Raw genomic sequence first — 18,788 nt, 5'->3', positions numbered from 1 at the left:
TGAAACACAATTGACGGGGATGGATGTTGGGATATCGCGAGCCCATGAGCCCACAGATGGCAACAGTGGAACTGAGATCCCCACCCATGGGCAGTTGCCACTGTGCCTTCACAGCCCAGGACAGGGTATGATGGGCAGCAGGGACACCCGTGAGTTGTGCCACCCGAGCCTCAAGCTGGCGTAGGGGTTCAAGCACAGAATGCCTGATCTCGCTACGCACCACAGACCGGACACTTTGGAGGGTGAGTGGACGGTCTCCTCCAGCCACGCTTGCAGAGGGGGGATGAGCCCCATCCCCTGCAGCGCTTCCACCCGAAGGTGGCACAGGGCCACCGGAGGAGGTTCCAGCCTGGGCACTAGTGCCAGGTGCACTCGCCAGCTGAGGTGGGAGAGGTGGGTCCGCTGGAACCCGCCTTCCCTGTTGTCCTATGTTTAGAAATATTTTATGACATTTTGGGTTAGTAACAAACAATACCATTCAAAATTAGTTGTAACAGCATGCATCAGTATTCCCATTAACTAAACACCCATAATATCCAAACATTGAACAGCAAGCATAACACATGCATATTTTGAACAACAGTACACAATCCAACAGCATGCAGGGTCGATTGATGGCAGCAGACCATCAGGTTTGGATATGTGAACAGGGCACATGCAGCAACGTACATGCAAATATGTTTGAACCAACAGGACAAATGTCCATAGGAATTGATTGTGAATACACATACCCAGTTTGTTGTGGAATGGCATTATTTGTGAATATAGGGTAGGGTGAAGAAATATTTCATTAACAACTTCAACTACATATCCATATGCTGTACATCTCTAGTAGCTGCAGATATATATACCCTACAGGTCTTACTACAGTTTCCTATATGTAACCTTAGGAATGTTGTTGATGGGACTGTTACTGATACATTAATATCCATTGCATTTTTATTCATACACATTTCATATCTGGCTATGTTCAGGTACAACATCCTGCTACATTTTATTTATATGGCTCTAGACAACTGTGGATGTTCATTATTTCATACAACCATACTGTCTCCATATTGCAAGGGTACAGCAACATATACAAATTGTGGGACAGACACATTCCAGCGTCAGTACTTTATTTCAAACATTTCACTTTTTGGTTGTGGCTGTCTCATTCATTTCATTATGTACTGACTGCAGTATACTTTATTCAGAAGTCATAACAGCTTTCTTGGTCGATTCATACCTCTTTCTCTCACTCACTTGTTTTATTTTTACAATTCAAGTTGGTACTTATTCTAGGCATTATTAACATGTCATACCTGCTTACAACAATCCTTTCCAACAGACTCACTTGTTTCATATGGCAGATTTTCTAAGGGGATGTATTTGACACATGTCTATTATCTTTGGCTTGTTTACCAGTGATTTTCAGGCTGCTGCAGGTTATCTGATATTACACTTCAGGTGGGTAATCACTATTTCAGACTTGTTTACTTTTTATTTCTGGATTACAGGCTGCATCACTTATCTAATCATGCAGTACTAGCAGAATCTTTCTTCTAGTGTTATTTGAACTTTATTAATATGTGACTACACTGACCTCTTTTACAAGCTGTCTCACTTATATTGTATAACAATTACAGGAATATAATTACTAACCTGCCTGGTGGCGCAACCGCTCCAGCCTATCACCATAGGCTCGCCGATTCACGAAACACACACCTGCAGCTGTAATATAAATGAAGTAATATTAGAACATACATCTCCATGATATCAGCTAGGATAATTCCTTACATACATAATTACATGGATACTTACTCAGTAGTGGGGCGTTGGGCATTTGCCAGGCCTCCTGGATCCAACGGTTCAGTTGGTCCTGCTTCCGTCTCTTCAGGTCCGCATGGTGGTGATGGACCTGTTCACCAGTCCTTGGTATGCCTGTGGCACTGGTGAGATCATGTACCAACCGGTTCCATGCCTCTGCTTTATATGCACCCCACAGAACCTGGCCCTGCATGAGTTGAGACTCATGATCATGGACTAGGAGCCAAACCATGTATTTGGACTCCTCAACACCCCACCTCTGTGCTCGAAAGTGACTGCCCTCTCCTACACCTGCCATCCTGACTGCAAATAGGTTCCACAATCAGTTATGCTGTGTATTCCCACCTATGGGGCTTATATATGCCATTTTTTCTGGCACTTATCTGTGATTGGCCATTTTGGAATTGTATCAGCTTCACAAAACCTGCTTTGTCATGCTTCTATTTCCATTCATTCCTATATATATGCTAATACTGCATTTTTCAGTACAGCTGTCATGGCTTAGTGGTTTAGTACTTTGACTATGATGCACAGTATCCTGGGTTCAAGCCTGGGCATTGATTCTTTTTTTATTTTACCACTGTCTAGACAGGCTAGGAGGTGTGTCTGTTTAAAGGCGGCTTTGATATAGGTTGCTCAATGTTGCCTGCTGGTAAGCCGGTTGGCGCTCTGGGCAGCTCCGCGCAAACGAGTTACGCTGGTTAACGCGTTATTTGGCTGTGAGCATGCATATTACACTGTGAGAAATGTTGCGCAACTACGGGCACACACTTTCAGCATGTTAAAGCACTCCTATTACACCTGTTAAACCACTGGTCACCTGCAGGCAAACATACTCAGCTTGTTAGTGCACTGCTCAGCTATGGGCACTTATAAAATATTTTATTTTTTTATTGTGTTAGAGTTCTTCATAAAACATGGCCCATTTCATTGCATTTTACTTAAATTATAATTGTATATATCTATATATATATATATATATATATATATATATATATATATATATATATATATATATATACATATATGTCAGGGGATTGTTTCGTGCTTATTTCACTAAAAATAAAAAAATGATGTTGTTGGTGCTTGGACCGTGACTGCCTTCTCTTTGGCCGACATCTCTACCGCTACGCTATTGCTACTTGGCTTATTTTGCATATTTAGAGCTTATATGCTTTTTCAATGACTGCTAACTGTGGCTGAGCGAAGGGCACACCCGTGCAAATGAGCGCAATTACGGGCAAACATTTCTGAAATTAAAAAAAAAATTAAACTGTTCATTTTTACATTTTACATTTCAGGTGGGTTAATAGTCTGTAGGGGCATGTGTGCTGTTGTGTTTCTTGACATTTCCGTGGACTCGCTCATGGGAGTTTCCTTTTGGGACTGTGATTCTTCTGGGGGCATGTCCCTTTGCAGGTCTCGCCATGCGGACACGCCCCCAACATTGCTACACGGACCGTGTTAGCCTAGGGTGTGATTCAGCATGCCCTCATGAATATGCATGGCATGCTGACATCACCCGTTTAACTGCAGCCTCCATGTAAGACTTGCTAACTCTCACACGGAGGCTTCGTGAATCCTGCAGAATATTAATTTAGGTCTTTTGCCCTCACACAAGCAGGACTTCATCATAATGTCCCATAATACCACACACTGCAATTTACAAGATTTTGAGTGTAAGTAATTGAGTAATTGCTCAATTGCTTAAATACATAAAATACAATTTTAATTCAATAATTAAATACATTAAAATTCGAGCAACACTTAAATCAATACAAGACTTATATAAACATAAAAAATAAAATTTAAAAATCACCCTTTAGGTGAATCTTTACTGGAGTTTAACTAGTCTCAACTTCAAAATAGACTGAATAGATGCATAATCATTAATTCTTGGGTATTACATGACATGTAGCTTTAGTTGTCATCTAACCTCTTTATTTTCTAATGCTGTTTTAACATCCCCACCTTGGGGGTTCAAAGTGACTTGAGCCAAAATTGCAAATGTAAACTTTGAAAAGGACAGACAAGTAGTTGAATGCTTAAATAAAGCATTATTTTCATTGTGCGTAGAAATATCATAAGTGTTTGTATGTTCTTTTACAAAGGCTGTGTTCAGCTTTCCCTACATAAAATGCAGGGTATCCTGAACATTTAGCAAGCTACACCACTAGTTCTGAATGACAATTGTCTCTCCAGAAATATACTTCAGAGTGATTACTGTTTTCTAAAACCGAACTTTTCTCTTCAAGAATAAATGAGGACTGATTGCATGTACCACACTTTACAGTACCTTTGTTTTCACAGTTGAATTCATGACTATTTAACTCATTTTTTTCTCAAAATTGTTTTTTTATTTTTACAAAGTCAAAAATCAAACAAGATATTTAAAGGTACAACTAAAGTAAACTGTATACAATGCCCATAACAATTACATACATATAAAAATAAATCACTTAATATTTCTCTAACAAAAATACAATTTCTCCCAAGCAATTAGCTTATGGGTCAAATTTCTTGTTCTCAGCTTTATAGTGGAGATTTCATTATTATATACTAATTTGGCTAAATAAATAAATTCACTATTAAATAGGAGAGTAGATTCAGATTTCCAGTTCTTCGTCACAACTTTCCTTGCTATCACTAGAATTGACCATAATATATGCACTTGATTTTGATGTATGGCTTCCAGTACCGGCATGTTAAATAATATGAGAGAATCAGAAATTATACAATTATCATTCCACAAAGTTTTACAGAAATATCTAAAGGCATTCCAAAAAGCGGATACTATTCTACAAGTTGCAATCATATAAAGCCAGTCAGCATATAATGATTTACATCTCCAACATTTCCTAACATCCATTTTATACATTTTTGTGATTCTTTGTGGTGTTAAGAAACATCTATGCAAGAACTTCCAAGTATAAATTCTCCATAAGGAGAAACCGTGGTTCTCTTGCTGATTTCATACCAAGTTTTTTCTTACTTATTGTAAATTCTTCTTTATTTATTTTAGTAGAATAATTCCAGTAAGAGACATCTGTAAAGCTAAAATCAGTTCTAATAGTTTTATATATCATGGATATATATGAGGCACCTTTTAGGGAACCATTATTAATAATATAGATAATATCTAGGATTTTAGGTATATTTTTGCCATACATTTCTAATGATAGTATAGTTCTTCTTTGAAAGAATTATTTACAGGTTTGGATATCAATTCAATTACAATTTTGTAAACTATATCAAGCTATTAAATAATCAGCTGTATGAATTTTATGTGTAGATAAAAAATGCTTCCAGTACAACAAATTACACTTTTTAAATTCTAACATTTTATTAACATAAAAGGAAATCAAACATTCACTAGTGAAAGCAATTAGAAATATGGAAATGAGTAAGTTTTTAATTAGGTGGTTGGAATGCATAAATCATTTAAAATTCAATAATATCTGATTAATGAGGGAAAAACAGATATCAGATTCTGCTTGTTCTTTTGTATATATAATTTAATTAGTCATAGAAAGATATTTCTATCTATTCGAAGAGATTCAAGTAATGTTTTATTATTATTTAATAATATATTTTCATGTATTGACTTCCAAAAAGATGTATATGAATTATTAATCCATATGAGTATTATATTAATAATAACTGCGTTTATATATAAATCATTGTAAGGAAATCCAATACCACCTTCTTCCCTACTAGAAGTGTGCCATTGTAGGGATATTCTAGACTTTTGGGGTACCAAAGAAATGTGAGTAAGATATTGGGGGGGGATTTAATAACTATATATATGTATATATATGGGTCTACTTCAGTAGACAGACTGCTTACTTACCCAACACCCAGTTGCCCGAGACGAGAAGACCGACACTTTCACAAGACTGACATCCGGAAGACCAACGTTTCATGCAAGGTAAGTAACCACTTGGCCATCCTGATTAAAGTAACCAAACTAAGCAAAACTAAACCCATCGATGTGGAGGGCTTTGCCCCCCACACCCCCCTAATTAAATATACCAACTTCGTGAACGCACTACCATAGGGGTGGGTAAGGGTCAAAGTTCAACAGGATGGCCAAGTGATTACTTACCTCGCGTGAAACGTTGGTCTTCCGGATGTCGGTCTTATGAAGGTGTCGGTCTTCTCATCTCGGGCAACTGGGTGTTGAGTAAGTAAGTCGTCAGTCTACTGAAGTAGACCCATACACACACACACACACACATATATATATATATATATATATATATATATATATATATATATATATATATATATATATATATATATATATACATACATCTTATTCTCCCCCATATAGCTACATAACACATATACATATCATACACATAGAGCTACATTTAGATATACTTCCCTGTTATATACATAAATATGTGTGTGGATGTCTGTATTGTCCTACATACCCTGATAATGTTAGTAATTCTGCTGTATCACACAGCTATAATGTTGTTCAAAGGATCCAAAATATGGGCTCAACAGTACATAATGCACTTACCTACAGACTCCTGTGCCTGTTGGATATCGCCACATAGACAGCAACAGGTGAGCAGGTGGTGTAATGTATATTTAAAATACCATGAAGAAGACTGCCATTGATACAAAAATAAAAAAAATAATATTCACTTAGCGCCCCGGCATGAAATACCTTCCAAGAGTAAAAAACATCACATTACATCAGTTTAAATACATCCACTAAATTCCTTAATTAACACTTAACATACAATAAATCAATCAATTATTATAGGTTGATAGGTCTTTTTTTTAGAAATATGGGAGATTATATAGTTGAAAAGAATGGTAATAGGGTTTTGGGTAGACAAATACAAAAGGAAATTTATTTTGTTACTACTTTTAATATACTTACAAATAGAGTTGTACAATGTGTAATACAGTTTTGGCCCATGTTATTAAGAGACAAGGAATTGTGTTATTTTTTGCCTAGGCAAATTAAAGTTTCTTATAAGAGGGCTAGAAACTTGAAAGATATGGTAGTACATAATCATTTTTGTCCCCCATCTAGTAATGTAAATATAGATAGAATGAAAGAAAGGGGAACTTTTCCCTGTAATAGGTGTTCAATTTGTAAATATTTATTATCCTATTTTGCACATATTAATAAAATACAGTTTACTCCTAGATGTTATTATACCTGTTGCACAGAGGGAGTTATTTATGTATTAAAATGTACTTGTAATTTGTATTACATAGGGGAAACATATAGAAGTTTCAAAGTATGTGTACAGGAACATGTGAGGGATATAAAAAAATAGAAGACTAGAAAGTCCTTTAGGTGCCCACTTTTTACATTATCATAATTCTGACCCTGATGATTTGAAAAGTTGTGTTTTAGAAAAGGTTGAAGTTTTACTTGGGGAGCACAGAAATGTTAAGAATAAATTGTTACAAAAAGAAACACTGCTTATTTTGAAATATGGCACACTGGAGCCCTTTGGGCTCAATAGAGAGTGCAATTGGAAATATGTGATTTAAATAATTGATTGATTTATTGTATGTTAAGTGTTAATTAAGGAATCTAGTGGATGTATTTAAACTGATGTAATGTGATGTTTTTTACTCTTGGAAGGCATTTCATGCTGAGGCGCTAAGTGGATATTGCATTTTCTTATTTTTGTATCAGTGGTGGTCTTCGTGGTATTTTAAATTGTTTCTATTTTATTTGTGGTTTTGCAGTGTAATGTATATTGTTGTCTACGCATGCATGAACAGAGCATATTGATCCTGGCCACAGGCTTGCTCATCCAAGTGCAAACAGCCACATATGGCCATGCTGGTAACTGTAGACACATAGCTAGGATAATAACAGTTATCTCATTGTTAGGATACTAGATGCAGATAACAGTATGAAGCAATATCACTCTGCAGGCCACAGATGCTGTTCAACACAAGCCTAGTTTGTGTAATTCACAAGTAGTTTGCCTGTGATTACATATAAAACAGACATCAGCCATGGCATGTGCAGTAAGTACTATTATCTATAGTGTGTAAGACTAGATAGGTAGGGGTTGTAATCTCATTTGAGGCCAATTGGTGCATGTGTGTATGTCTGCATGACATAAATATGATCACCTCAGTAATTCACAAAAGGTAGGGTTTTGCAGTATTTTATTTGTAGCAAGTGATGTGGCCCTACAAATGCCTGACCACAACTAGGCCTGCTGATGTCATCAAGCATAATATGTCCTAAACCGATAGTACTAGCAGACATGAGGTGTGTTCCGTGCATCACGTTCTGTGATCTGTAGTGTGTACCATTACATAGGTAAGTGTTCTAATCTACATAAAGCCAACTTGCAATATGTGTGTGCTATGCCACATCCTGTAAGCAGTAACTGGAAGTGGTGCTATCCTCAGTGTAGCTATGTTTGTGTGTGTGGCTGTTAAAGCATTTTACATCAGCTTATGAAAACATTTGAACTTCACTAGCATAATGGCCATACAGCCCTCACAATCCTAGACAACTTTATACCCTTATTTATATGATAAGCACACATTGCCCTAGTCCAGAGGGATAAATGTAGAATCCATGAGGTGAAAATGACGGTTGCCCAGCTAATCAAACAGATGGCATGTGCTGACGTGCACTGAGGTGCTCTGTGTGCCATTAGCCAGGGCTGTGTTTCAAAGGTGTGTCAAAGTCTGCTAGACAAATCTTTCCCACCAGCATGTATTATTAATGTCACATACTAGGATAATGTCCTTATAGTGATTAATCCATCTACTATGCCACCTACAGGTATGCAGCATGTGCAATCAAGCAGTGTGACACGTTGCCCTGTATGTAAGGCAGAGATCACTTCTGTGAAGTCTATATGTGACAGGCTAGAATTACACACATTGCAGATGATCCCCATTGAACATATACTGAAGACGTGAAGTTCCCTTGTGCTAGACCATACTGTTGTGTGCAATTGCCAGGACTGCTAGGAAAGGTACATTGCCAAATGGTCATTGCACTCAGATATTAGCAAGCTGAGGGAAGAGTACATGGAAGTTATGAGTATGTCATTTACAGGTGACTGTGCCCTTAGCTATGACATATGATTCCTGTCATAACACCCGGGAGACATAGTGATCTCAGGCACATTAGGTGTAAACCTATGTGGCCAGGTCTGTGTGCTCAGTTCTTTCACCCCTGAATATGTACATCACATGTTGTGATTGATGTGCTACTTACCAGATACATAGCTGTTAGTGTTGGAAATGCACTCCTACACTACCAGGTTATAACTCTTTCCACAACTTTCGGCCTGTGAACCTGGACTGAAGCTCCAAAGTTGGTGATGTTTCCATATTCATAAAGGATACGCACACCTCCAGACTAGTAGCCCAACATAACGCATCAGAGATACTTCAGGTGCAGCTAACATTGGGTAAGACAGTGATTCAGGTAGTAGCCTGCTATAGGTCCCCAACCATGTCCCAAGACTCACACTCCATGTTCCTAAGCACCCTGGAGAATAGCAGGGTCCAACCTAACACTCTCATACTAGGCGACTTCAATTACCCCTCCATTAACCGGGAAAACTACTTATGTACCAATACACTTGCCCAACATTTCCTGGAGTTCATTAATTCCAATGCCCTGCACCAGCTCATTCTTACCCCCACTAGAGGTAGCAACATCCTTGTCCTGGTCATTACTAACATGGGCGACCATTGCTCTATACCATTAGTCAGCTTCTCCCTGGTTAGATCTGACCACAAAATAATCACCTTGGAAATCCATATCCCCACAGCAAAGGTAACCACCATAAAAAAACTTCTCCAAAGCTTGCTTTGAACTCCTAAAAATAGAGGTGGCTAACTTCACGGCACCCATGCAAATGGAGAATAGTTGCATGACCGCCGAATCATACACCAATGCGCAGTATGAACACTTACACAAATGCATGGATCTCGCCATACCCAATAGAACCAAGATGCTCTCCTCCAAAAAAAGGAAGCCAATCTGGTGGTTCCCTGCCATAAACAGACTCTACAACAAAAGGAGTAAACTGATGCGGAATAAGGCAAAGTCCCAAGACTGGAAAAACTCCCTTATCAGCCTCAACAAAAAGTTGAGATCCCTCATCAATTCCTCTAAAGCTTGCTATGAAAACAGAATTGCAGCAGATAGTAAAGACAACCACAAGGCCTTCTATAGTTATGTAAAGAATCTCCACAGCAGATTTGCTCTGAGCTACTGCACAATGGAACCTCCTATACCGAGCCAACAGTTATTGCCAATATACTGGCCGACAGATTCAGTGCCAACTTTACCCTCCCCAAAGGAGCAATCAGAATACCAGTAGATTGGCAGGCACCCAGTATTACTGCTGCACAGGTTAAAACAGAACTGTCCAAGGCCAAGAGTACAACTTACATGGGACCTGACAATATCCCTGGCTGTGTTCTACATGAACTACAGAGTGAACTGGCACCTCACCTGTGTACCCTGTTTAATCACAGCCTCACCTCAAGCTTTGTCCTTACCAAATGGCGTACTGCTACAGTCATCCCTCTCCACAAAGAAGGAGTGACTACAAACCCTGGGAACTATTGCGCCATTAGCCTGACGAGTCTGATATGCAAAGCTATGGAACACATAATCATGGACCTAATAAACAAGGATATAGGGGAATCTCCAAACTCTGGATCCCACACAGTTTAGTTTTGTGAAGGGTAGAGCATGCCTGCTCAACTTGGTCAACTTCTTTGAGTTAGTCACCAGAGCTGTGAATGAAGGTAAGGTGGTTCATACAGCCTACCTTGATCTGGCCAAGGCCTTTAGTACCATTCCCCACTCAGGAATCATAGAAAATCTCACTAAGCTAGGCATCAACCCCTATATCACTAGGTGGGTTGCAAACTGGCTCACAGATAGAACCCACAGTGTGAAAGTAGCGTATTCCAAGTCAGACTGCCAACTAGTCATGCGATGAGTCCCACAGGGTTCAGTCCTTGGTCCTCTCCTGTTAGGTATCTACTTCTCTGAAGTCCAGGCCAACACGAAGGGACTCTGACTGACAAAGTTTGCAGATGATTGCAAGTTGGGAGCTATTATTAACTCCCCAAGTGATGTTGACATCCTACAGAATGGCCTCACTGAGACCAATGACTAGTGTCAGAACCATAGCCTTAAGCTCAATGCCAAAAAATGTGTCATCATCTCCTTTGGGAAAAACCCTGTTCCCATGAATTATCATATTGATGGTAGTCCACTGAATACAGAAGGCATTATAAGAGATCTGGGAACACAGGTTAACAGCAACCTCTCTTTTGATCACCACATTGCCACTGTGGTCAGAAAGTCCTTTTATGTGGCACATCTCATTACTAAGGGTTTTGCATCCAGGAAGAAAGAGGTCATTTTCTCCCTCTACTCTTCCCTCATTAGGCCAATCATTGACTACAATGCCCCATTTGGCATGTACCTCACTAGACACTTGCAACAAATGGAGAGGCCACAAAGGGGATCCTAGGCCTTAAACACTTGTCCTATATGGACAGACTCAAAAAACTCCACCTATTCTTTTTCTCATATTGCCTACTTAGAGGTGATCTGTACTTGACTTGCAAAGCCATGTCTGATCCAACTCTGTTATAAATGCTACATCTAAAAAAATCCTAATCTCTCTGCACCACATGCTCCAGAGACCTCAACCTCATTACCACAATCAACAGAACATACTGGAGGGACAGGTTCATAACCCAGAGACTGCCCATGCTATGGAATAGACTTCCCATAGATGTCAAGCAGAGCACCTCACTGACCCTCTTCAAGAGAACTTTTGATGAGTGGATAGAAAATAGAAAATTCACCCCGGGGATAACTCTAGTATCTGTACTCGACAGAGGCATTGGAAACTAAGGTCAGGTGGCACAATGCCAAGATAATCCTATGGCTAGGCTTGTAAAGGCCCCAGGGCCATTAGCGTAGTACACACCTATGAACTTATATATATTTGCATGGTGTTTATGGCCATTATTAAGTCAACAGGCATTGTTCATCAACATCCTCTTATAGAATATTGACATAACTCACAGAATCTATGAGTGCTCACAGTTTTCAGGCCTCAGCCAACATTGTTAGCCACAGAATCCAGTATTCACTTGTATCATGGGTAATTGGATTCCTAGCAGTAGAGGACCCAGGACTGAGCCCTGTTGAACACTGATGCTTACATATCAACTGTTGGAGGTGGGTATCCTTGTATTGAGTATGTGTGCCATCAATGGGCCACTTAGTGACCTCTGCAATGATAGTACCATGGATGCCTAAGTGGGTGCTTTGTAAATGATGCCTGAGTGGGGGATATAGTCACATAACTTGGCTCAGTCTAAGGGGTGGTATGCCCTGATGCCCCTTTACCCAGGTCTGTGGTGACTGCCTTGGAAATGTCCACCACATTTAACAGTCATGATCCCACTCTCAGACATCCAAACTGTGTACAGTCAACTGTGTGTAGATCACATATATGTGTGCTGATCAGCTCCATGATAATTGCCCCTATGGGTATACAGATATGGATACTTAGGTAAAGAGGTCTATAGTTCTGGTGGTCAGTGGATGCACTACTTCTGTAGAAGTTTATAGCAGCTGCCATTGTCCAGTCAGCTGGGGTGCAGCTAGTAGTTTCAGTATGATTGCAAGGTGTTCCCAGTGGTGTTAGTAATCCTTGTCAGATCCCATGTAGGATGCAGCCTGGGATGTTAACATGTCCAATAGATGCTGTGTATCCTCCATAGTGAGGCCATTTATGACCTGCTCTGTAGAAATGGAAGTTATGGGACAGGTTGTAGGAATGTCATGTGTCACATGTGGTGGGGACAGTGGAGTGAAGTTGATGCAGAACCTGTGTGACTACAGGTTTGCTATGAGTAGAGACCCATTATGTGTGGCATCCTTATGCATGAGTTCACTGACAATCTGGGCCTGTCCTTTTTGGTTACACATGTACTACACTGTGCATTGTGGTTCTGCTTTGTGTGGGTGTCTAATTTTGTTACTTACTGTGTCTACACAACATCACAACAACACTATGTGCTTGTTTTAGCTGAGAAAGTTGTGCCTCTATTTTAGGGGGGCATCCTCCCCCCAGCTGTCACACAGCAATGCCCACCTCTTATTGTACAGCCTGATAATGGCAGTTGTCAACCAGGCAGGTTTGCTGTACCATGAAGGAGCATGTGTTCCTCCTGTCAGGTATAGCCAAGTTCATGCAGTTGTAATGTTGCCTGCATAATGCAGGGGTGTAGAGCTCTGCATACTTGCTTGTCCCAACTGAGTGGGGAGGTGCAGTCAAGCTATGTAAACCATCCCACAGGAGGTAATAAATCACTTTGTTGAAAAATATGACTATATTTTCTACACAGGTGGGATTACTGCTGGTAGTTTTAATGAGACTGATCTGTGGTCAGATCCCATCAAGGAAGACCTCACATTGGGGGACTGCAGTGGTCACCCATGTTGGTAAACATCTGATGCAATACATTAGTTCACCTCATGGGGATGTTATGGCACTGCTCCACATCACTGTAGTTAAGAACATGGACTAACCTTTGGGTAAGTGAGCTGCAGCATGATTAAGCAACACTGTTGGTGGTCACTTAGTGCCACCCTGAACCATGGTGGAATGATATATCATGTACAGCAAATACGCACAATGGATGTCTGGATTCATGGAGCTTATCCTGTAGCTGGCTATTGCTTGATTATGTTCCCTTCCATTAGTGAATGGCACATGTAGTGCCTCTGGGAAATCACAGTGTTTCACAAAATCTGGTCGTATATCTATCCTTAATGAGTATGTATACACCACCTGCATTACCTTGCACACTGTCATTTTGAGGTCTGAGAAGAATATGGATGGTCATGTAATCTGGTATGGCTGTGGTGCTGTCCACATCCTTGAATCAGATGTCCTTGACTGCACACATGTCTGCATATTCCAGGGTGTGAACACCTTCCACAAAGTGAGGTTCAGTGTTGTCATACCCAGCACGTAGCAGCATAACCATGATTTTGTATAAAGATGGTGTTCTCATTGGCAACATTACCCTCAACAGTGCATCTAAGATGCATTGTGGGGGTGTCAGCAGCCTTGGCTGGTACTCCACATTTCAGGGGTGAGAGAGGAAGACCATCACTGGTGAAGCATCGATGTCTATTAAGCAAGGCATCCCAGGCAGACATGTAGTAGATCCTCTTACAATGACACCACATGCTAAGGCAATTATTGACTTGCATCAGTTTCCTTGTGTATGGAGATATTAATCATCCTAGGTGAAGGTCAACTACAGCTGAAAGCTATGTGCATACCCGCGAGAGACACAAACTGGCTAAACTCATTCAAGTGTTTTTATACAGTCCAGTGATGTATGTCCCTAGTCATAAATACCTGCAGAAACTATGATATCAACATTATGTTAAATGATATTCCTAGATTTGCGACAATGTGTGGTAAGGCCTATTGTGTCAACCCACAGACAGCTATCTGTGATCTTTCCCATATGTAGCCACTTGACAGAGACATCATTGTGTCTCATGATGTAATCACCTATTACTAACCCATGTGTTTTTGTGTTTTGCCTCAGGTGTTTGGCTAGTGAGAGAGTGGTGCATGCAGTATTATGTGTACTGTCCTCTCCAGAGGAGGATTTTTGAAGGTGTGTGTTGTTTGGCAATGTATCTGGTAAGGGGCTGCACACATGCAGGTGTATGTGATGTGGGCGTAGGTGGTGACGGATGTGAGCTGTACATGTTGGCATAATGCTCATTGCCATATGCAGTGACTGCTGTTGGAGACACCATGGCAGCAAGGTTGGAAATGCAGTCACATCTGTCACACATTGTGTTTGTGTGTCATAGGAGTATACGGGTGTGGGCACTCCAAACATCTCATCAGCAGCTCCTGCAAAGTTAGGGGCATGCTGCCACACCCTTGGGATTGACAGCCTGATATACAGTGTTTGTAGGCACATCTTGCTTTGAAGGTGTGGATGCCCGTGTATGCATAGAGGACTTGTACAACTTTGCTGACATTATGTTGGCCTTGCAAGCATAAAATGCCTGTCAAACAACCAGACAGCACACTGGTTATTGTGCGACATGATGTGGGAACAAAGACATGGGTTTTGGGTACATAACTGTACAGTATGACATATGTAGGAAATGTGACAGGTGGACACACATTGGCCAAAGGTGGCCAGTCTACTGCAATAGGCTTCACAGCTATGTCATGCAGATACCAACCATTAAGGGCAGGATGCATGACTAGCTGTGAAATTGTCACCTACAATGGCTCATTGCCAGTGTTCTGATTGTTTCACCAAGACTTGGCATCTATGTCACTGGACATTCTACATTATATTGTGGTGCTACAGCAGTGCTCCTAATCACCATCTTGTCAGCTCCCTAGTTACATACCACCAACCCTGGAAAATAAGGCATAATACATGCAAATGCCAACTGAGTGCCCAGGTTGCTAATCAAGGCATCTACTTGGAGAAAGGCATTTGCAGCCTACAAAGCCATTCATGTTGTGGGACAGCTATGTAGATGACTAAACCGGCTGTGTCCTGCTTCTCATCATGGGCTTTGTAGTAATGTTTTGTGTGTGAAGAAGAAAACGTATCAGAGCATGGTATCCTATGTGAGAGTGGTGTCAGTGAGACCAGCATTAGTAGTTGCCAGGCACCAGCAATTCTGTGGGCTTCCATGCTTAACACAGACTTCACAAGGTAATTGTACCCTTCCAGTGCACACTGCTTGGGTACTGTCCGGCTGCAGAATACCTGTGTAAGATCCCTACCTTACCTTCACAGGGTGTACATATTACACTTACCTAACTTGTTTGTCTGTGTTCTGTATAGGCACCTTGGATGACTCTCTTCCTGGAACATGCTGGAAGTAATTACAATACTTAGTTGCGCAAAGGACAACTAGCATGTAGTGCCAAGCTGTGTCCCCAGATCTCTGAGTTTGGTGACATGAAATGCCATGAAAGGAGTTAGAATGGATACGAGCAGTAACACTGTCATACACCTACTGACACTGGACCAAACACAGTTTGTTTTGCTCAAGGCCAGATCATGCCTACTGACTGCAACTGATGGACCCCATTGAGTGTTACACTATGCAATGCATGCCAGAAATATGGCTCACCCAACCTACCAAGGCCTGACAGGGTGTTTGACAATATTAGGCCAGCTGGCCTTGCTGGAAACTGTGTAGGTTATCTACAGAGTGTTATTCCAGCTGGTGAATAGGCAAGTGTCTGACAGCCATAATCTGTGAAGATAGCACTGGGAGACCTATGCTACAAATAACACCAGTCACCAGTGGATTTCTGCAGACATCATTAATGGCGTACCTCTTCTAGCTATTCCCTTCTCTGCAGTCATGTCCACTGGCAATGTCTCTAACTGACTACATTAGCAGGTGATTGCATAGTAGGAGCTGTCACTGAATCCCACACAGAACCAATGCTTATCCAGGATGGCCTGAGACATGCATTCCATTGTTATCTGATCCACTGACAAATACTAAATGCCAACAACTGCACAATATGATCCTTTGAGAAGTCATCCACCCCTGGAAAATATGGTAGTGTCTGCATACTGCACACAGTTGAGCCATTAGTCATGGATTTATGGACACAGAGATTAATATAGCCTTTGACTTTCACTGGTCGGTAAGATGTGGGGATGCATTAAATTTCATACTACCTATACAGAAAGGTATGGGATGTAAATCCCAGACTGTCATTGTTATACTCCATTTAGCACTCATCCTACCTATCATTGGGTGCAATGGCACCCTTGCTATGTCACTACACAGGTATATCTTACAACTGTAGTAGCCACACAGATTCCATGGTAAACCAATACACATTGTAGATAACATGTCCTATGGAGTCTGTGTCAAGACCTTACATGTGTAGACTGTCTCCTAAATGCTTTGAAGGTGATGTGTATGACTGCCATACAGGGAGGTGTCAGATCTCACTGTGTACCTCCCGCATATCCATGACTGGACTAACACATGTGTTACCTGTTCAACACATCTAAACCTTCATTGTTGTATAAATAGTACATGCTGCAGAGACAGGTATGTTACCCAGACACTACACCCTATATGTAAGAGGCCCCATGCATGCGAAGCACACATCTGCTGTGACACACACATCATTTTCAAGTTACACAATGGGATGCAAAACAAGACAATCATAACTGGTGTTGAACAAATGTCTGTACTGGACACAGGAAATTTATAGATGGGTCATCTCCATTGCCACAGCTTGTTGATGTGTTAGCTCCCAAAATCCTGGTGACACTTATCAAGGATATCAGACCTTTTCATACATTAGGAATGCATGAGTATGCTGAATGATGCCTTTGTCCTTGTTAGCCTGTTATATACATATGAACCTATGGAGCCATGCATCTATAGTGCTGTACCTTACTGAGGACATATTTCTTCTGTGCTGACATTCCATCCTGTGCTGTGATGTTTATGGCTTTATTGCCACTGTGTATCCATAGGTGTCCCCAACATAATCTTAAAACAGAAACAGAAACAGTTCCATAACACACCTTTAATTGTGTAAGTATACAGCCATTACAACATCATACAACATAAGGTACACAAAAGTATGTGGCGTACTCATTACAAATGTCAACATACAGTGTCTGTCAGTAATCACTGCAAGTGTCATGGCAAAACAACACTGCATTACATAAGTACATTTTAATTTATATAGTCACCCTGTGCATCAGATACATAGCTTCATTTCCCTGCATTGATGACATGAATGGCAGGAGTATGGCACAGGCATCATCACTTGCACAGGGAGTTGTGTGTGTGGGTGCAGGAGGCCTACCCTTACCAAATAGGTTGGAAGCATGTGTGTGAGTCAGGAAGGGAAGCAGACAAGATGGACCATGGAAATGTGTTGTGTGTCCGTAGGTGACCTGCATTTGACAGTGGTGTATGCGTGTGTGCATGGACACAGTCAAGCTCAGTGCTAGCCCTACATGTGTGTATGTTGAACAGCTTTGAACTGTGCATGGTGGAGTTGACAGTTCACCGTCTCTGCCCCCAAACAGAGGAACTGACTCTGCAAGGTGTTCCACTGGCAACTCCTTGCCCAAGGTCAGAAGCCATGCTAGTAACTTATGGTGACTGTTATCTGCTGGGACCATGTCCTCTATGGGAATGCCCAGAATCACAAGCTCATAGCCTGCCATGTCTTGGTGTGGGCAGCACACTTCCTTCTATATAGCTGATTGTGCTGCCACTATGGGAGAGTTATTGTGCATGACCACGTGGACTGTCAGCAGATGGGGTTGCTGACTTATGTCTATGAGTCTGATGCTCAATTCCAATTATACATTCCAGCACAGACACTGTGCATTCCAAGACAGATAGTCTGTGATCTGTCTCATCCCACCTTCTTTCCACTGCATCAGTAAACTGATCCAGGGTGTCAGTAGTGCAGTGGAGGCAGTCACGGATGTGAGACTGTGTTGCATCCATGTCCCTAAGCATATTCTGGAGATTTTTCAGAATGTGCCTGTGCCTCCATGATGGCCTGAAACATGTGCCAAGTGACCTGTGATGTGACACCTGCAACAGGAGGTTGACAGACAGCAAGCATCCTACAAGTACCCCTATCAATTCACCTGTGTGTAACCTCACCAGCTCTCTGGCTATGGCCAGTGTCTACACTCACTGGAGCCATAGTTGCCACACTTTCCTGTTCAATGTCCCCACCCTCTGACTGTCCAAGATCTGTGGCCTCCGGGGACTGGGTATGTGTGGGCATACTGACTGTGTGCAGTGACAATGAGGGAAAAAAGGGATGTCAACCTCTGGAATAGAGTCAGCTCCTGATACCCCCACTTTTGCCTCACTCTGGCCACCATCATCATCAGAGTCTGAA

This window comes from Protopterus annectens, chromosome 1.part2, assembly GCF_019279795.1.
Source record: "Protopterus annectens isolate FY-2018-M chromosome 1.part2, PAN1.0, whole genome shotgun sequence".
Taxonomy (NCBI): Eukaryota; Metazoa; Chordata; order Ceratodontiformes; family Protopteridae; genus Protopterus; species Protopterus annectens.
Note: the sequence above shows the minus strand (reverse complement) of the source record.